Source organism: Eucalyptus grandis, chromosome 10, assembly GCF_016545825.1.
Source record: "Eucalyptus grandis isolate ANBG69807.140 chromosome 10, ASM1654582v1, whole genome shotgun sequence".
In the NCBI taxonomy this organism is placed as follows: domain Eukaryota; kingdom Viridiplantae; phylum Streptophyta; class Magnoliopsida; order Myrtales; family Myrtaceae; genus Eucalyptus; species Eucalyptus grandis.
Window position 1 is genome coordinate 18,840,826 of NC_052621.1, and position 5,132 is coordinate 18,845,957.

A 5,132-nucleotide genomic window follows, 5' to 3' on the forward strand; every position below is an offset into this window, starting at 1 on the left:
TTGTTTGTTTGTTTGCATGTTAAGTACGGGCCTTCAGATCATTTATATCCTTGAGCACCATCATGAAAATTCAAAACCAGATTCTTAACTAACATTTTCTCTTCTGTCACGGTAGGATTCTGATCGCCATAATTCTTCTTCTTTGGTCGGCCAACTTTCACGTCATGTTTCTTGAGAAATTGTGTCCTTCACCGCCATTCGAGACAGACCAGAAACTTTTGATGCAGATGAAGGGTTTTAACTATTGAAAAAGGTTCTACTTACGGTACGGTGGAACATCAAACGAGTATTTCCTCGAACGTTAAAAATCACAGTAGATATTCTGAAAATCTTGTCATGTTTGCATGTGGGACGTTTTATTCGAAACGTAATATATAGCAAATCTCGAAAGGATTCATAGTCACCGTTGATATTCTAGAGTCATTATTCTCCCTTGTACGCAGTCATACGGACCACAAGCGTACGAAGGGATCACGTGCAGTAAAGCAGTACACACACCACTTGGTTCTCCCATGTCCGTATTCATGAAAACCCCACTCATATGAAGGCAACACATGCATAAGTAATATCCAAGGGCCCGGCAAGATCCTATCACACCGGCCTGTCCCAGATGCTTTCTGCATCGAAGGAGAGTCCGCTCCAACAATCCAACCATGCCTCCGTCGTCTCCGAACGCAGCTCAAAGTCATCATCGATCCAGGGGCTTCTGTTTGGAGGCACGTCGTGGACGCGCGGCTCTCGGGACTCATTCAGCTCCCTATAGACTTCGACCCCAAGGAAGAGAAGTTCTTGGAGATGGTCCGAGGGCGAGGCCTTATGACTTCAACTTTTACCAAATCTTGGGGTTTCTCGTTCTCCGGTTTCCCTTGGCCAGTCATCAATTTCCGTAGATGGGTGTTCCAATAGTTCTTCACGTCATTCGCAGTTCGACCCGGAGTCTCCCAGCAATTAGGGACCACCTGCATCAATAATTTCGACTAAACAAAATGTTAAATTATGAGGAAAGATATCGAAAATAATTTTTATATGGTGCTCACTTGAGTGTCATAATTTCGATCGCAAAATTACCATAATTTTTCAAAAACATTTATTTGAGTATTGAAACTTTTGACTGATCGTTTGCATGCCATAACTTCTATAAAACATTCACCCAAATACCCAATCCAATATGGCATGACACTTGTGATGAATATTTTTAGAAAATTGTGACACTCAAGTGATCCATAAATAAATGTATCAATCCAAAGTAGTGATTTCTTTTGTTTCCATAAGTGTTCAATCCTGACAAAATAAGGGTTTCCATCGTGGGAATGGCCAATTGATGTCGACAGTCAAGGAATGAGAATTTTCATAAGCTCTCTCCAATCTGCGAACTGTTATAAATAAGTTGCGAACAAGTAGTTTCTTTCTCTTGTAATATATTTGAAGTATGCACCACTAACACCTTTATGTTAAATTCTATAAATTTCTGTCTATTCTCCTATTATTACTTTTAAATGTGGAAAAATGGCCCTTCAGCGCCATAACTAATCAATAAGTTGGTGCGTGATTTTAATCCATATCAAATGCAACTATGCTGGTGAAGTTGATAAAATGACTAAGAGTTAGGGTCTGTTGGGTAAACTAAAAATTTTAAGTGCCGAATTTTAAGTGTTAATAATCTTTAATAATGGAAATGGAATTAATATTTGCTTGATAATAATTAAAAATTGACAGCTGAATATCATTAAGCTCTTACCAACATAGAAAAAAGAGGACTGTTGTTAGGTTAAATCAGTATATTTAGCAAGATTCGGATTTTCATAAATTGATTTTCTATTGATTGAATTTAAGTAATCACCTACTGAGCATGCGGCCCATTATGCTTTGCCTCCCTATCCAAAGATATAGTTATTTTAATTGCTAGATGATAGTTTAATTCCTGCTCTCTCGTTCTTTTTTGGTCCAAAGAATGAAATGCATGTTTGTGATGGAATTCAAGCTTCTGTTGTTCAGTCTACCTTTCTTTGGACTACATAAACAGAATCGACGTCAAACGAAAAATCTCTCTGAGTTTCTTATACCTGTAACCATGATCGGAAGTGACTAGATGTAAGAACAATACATGAACAACCATGCAGTTAGTAAGCAATCCCTCCCGAAGTCGACGACGGCTAATGAGAACCATTACTAGTACTCAGTTAATGTTGTCCGAAGAAATAGGTAGGGAGCTAGAGAGAGACTCTATCTTCACATGTGAGCAAGTATCGAAGAATGTGCGATATGCACTAGAGGTCATAGTCATATATATAGATAGAAATGAAAACTCGGACTAGTGATTTCATATTACACACTCATCATTCAACATTATAAAATGCCTCTATATTGCACGAAAATATAGAACAAAAAAAAAACACAAAGATTTACTACAAATTCTAGATTTTCGACTTCACTTGTAACCTACCTTGCATATCCTAAAATCTAGAATCGAACCGATTCCCACTAATTGAGTTCTTAGGTTCCTAGTTATACCATATAGTCATGATCACCCCTAATATATACTAAACAGTATCTAGACGGTTGGATTTGAAGGGTCGCGTTTCACTGGTAAGATCAATAACCCAACGACATGAGCTGTAGTCGGCAACTTTCGTCTCTCTCATGCGTGTGGTCCATATTTACAGTAGGTTATTCATTGAACAATTCCGAAATAGTGACTCTTGTATGGACTTTATCGGAGTTGTATCAGCCTGTCCCATCAAGCGGTTGTCATCGGAGACAAGATGCACTGCAAATGCCTATGCCTATGCACGAGTAACGTTGTCCAAACATATACTAAAGTTACACTTGTCCCTTTCCAAGAAGGGTGGTCGTACAAAAATCAAAGGGAAAATTACTAAAAAGTTATTAAATTTATTGCACCAATACTAATTTAATTTTAAATCTTCCAATTAGGTCAATTTAATTTTAGACCTTCAATTTTCCCAATTTTACCTTAAAACTTTTGATGAATTGCTAAACCTTTGATGATTGAAAATTATTGACGTGACGCTAGTCGATGTTGATTATCTTCTCTGATATAACCTGTTATTGATGTAGATAACTTTTTATTTTTCTTCAATTGTTTATTACTTTATTCTTTTCTTTTTCCCAACCCAAGGTTGGCGAGGACTAACAACCATCGCCTAATCTAGGTGAGGGCATTGTGGCCATCACCGGTCATAGGTGAAGGCTGCAACGCCCTCACCCAAATCAAGGTGAGGGCCATGACCTTGGCCCACTGGCTGGCAATGGAGTTGTAGCCCTTGCTTGATTTCAGCAAGGGTTGACGCTCTCACTTGTAGCCGACAAGGATACTAAGGCCATGGGTGAGGGCCACGATGCCTCGTCTCAACTAGGTGAATATCGCCAACAAGGATCAGTCGGCAATTGACCCAATGTTAAGGAAAATATAGAAAAGAAGAAAAATAATAAATTATTTTTCTAAAAAAAAAAAATTGTTTATATTAATATTGGCTGTATCATGTAAAATGATTAGTGCTACTAGATTGACACAACAACGATTTTCGAACAAAATTTGTTGCAATGACTAAATTGAGAAATTGTCGAAAGTTTTATGATTAAAATGACAAAAATCAAAAGATTTAGGACTAATTTGACAACACATCAAAGGTTTAGCACTATATTGACTAAATTAAAAGGTTCAAGACTGAATTGACACAAGTATAATAGGTTTAAGATTTTTTTTTTTTTAATTTTTGAAATAACCTAATTCTTAACACAGTTTATACATGCGGTCGTCATTTGTTAATCAATGCAACGCTTAATCAATTTTGGAGAAGGAAGAGGGAGAGGCTGTTGTGAATAACGCAGGTAGGCTCAACACCATATAAGTAACTCTATTAAAACCGACAAATGCACTTCACACGTGACCTTTTCTTAGTATGTACTCGCCTGTTCCCGAGAAGTTTGTGAAGCCTGATGATCATATCCACCTCATCATCTTGGAATTTCCCTCTCTTAATGTTGGGCTTCAGATAGTTCAACCACCTCAATCTACAGCTCTTCCTGCACCTATTCAAACCTACAAGCTCAAGAAATACAAACATGAGCTTAGCGATCTCTTTCTCTCTCTCTCTAAGTGCATGTGTATACATAGTATAGAGATGCTCTTATTGCAAATCAATCCGTTGACATGAGTAAAATATCAATACACGTCCCCTTTTTTGTCTAATTTAAAAAAAATGATGAAATATCATTGGAAAGCATGAAAAGTTTCACTCAAAGAAGTCAAATCTACTCCGACTTGATATCACTATCTCAAAACTAACGAAAGACACATCCACCCATTTTAATGAATGAAAAACCTTTCACTCAAGTAAAAGTATAACGATAACACAAAATTTGGAAAATATAAAATATTATGACACGACAAGATTTGACACACGCAAATCCAAGTGGATTACACAGATGGGGATGCAACAAGAGAACAATGATCCCCATCACTATACAGATTTACGCGCGCACAAGTGTATGCAAATAAAAAACAAGAATAACCTTCACATACAATGATACAATACCTGCTCTCTGAGGAACTCGATGCCACTCTCCTTCTCCGTACCTCTGACACTGCTCCTCAAGAGAACATCTTCCTCTTCCGTCCACGAACCTTTCCTCAATCCGAACGACGATCCTTTCTGCATCTCTCTTCCCTTCCCTCCCGCTCTCTCTCTCTCTCTCTCTCTCTCTCTGTGAGGCTTTTCGTGAACAGTTTGCGGATTACGTTTTCAAGCACACTCGAAGTCCTACGTTGTCATCGGTGCTTTTACGGGCCACGTGCCCTTTCATTTTCCACAAAAACGCAGATCTACATCGGTTGTCAAATACCGCGGAAGATTGCAATTCCTCTAATCGTCAATTATTGCTATACGCAACAGTACAGATGGATCTCCCACGTTCAATATGATTCTTTCCGCGTGGTTGCGACCTTTCAGTCTGCAGGGTCGAATCTTGGAATGAGGATCTTTTCATAGAGCTAGAAAACACAAAGGGGACTTCGAACGATTTAGAAAAATCATATTTCTTTGCAATGAAAAGAAATATAGCGAGTACGGTACCTACTGGTCCAGCGTCCGTGCATTGTTGCGGACCAC

General features: G+C 38.3%; 1 pseudogene; it reads right to left on the reverse strand.

Moving 5' to 3' along the window:
- Window positions 1-749: 749 nt before the first annotated feature.
- On the reverse strand, window positions 750-4,682 carry LOC120288733 (annotated as a pseudogene).
- Window positions 4,683-5,132: the final 450 nt, after the last annotated feature.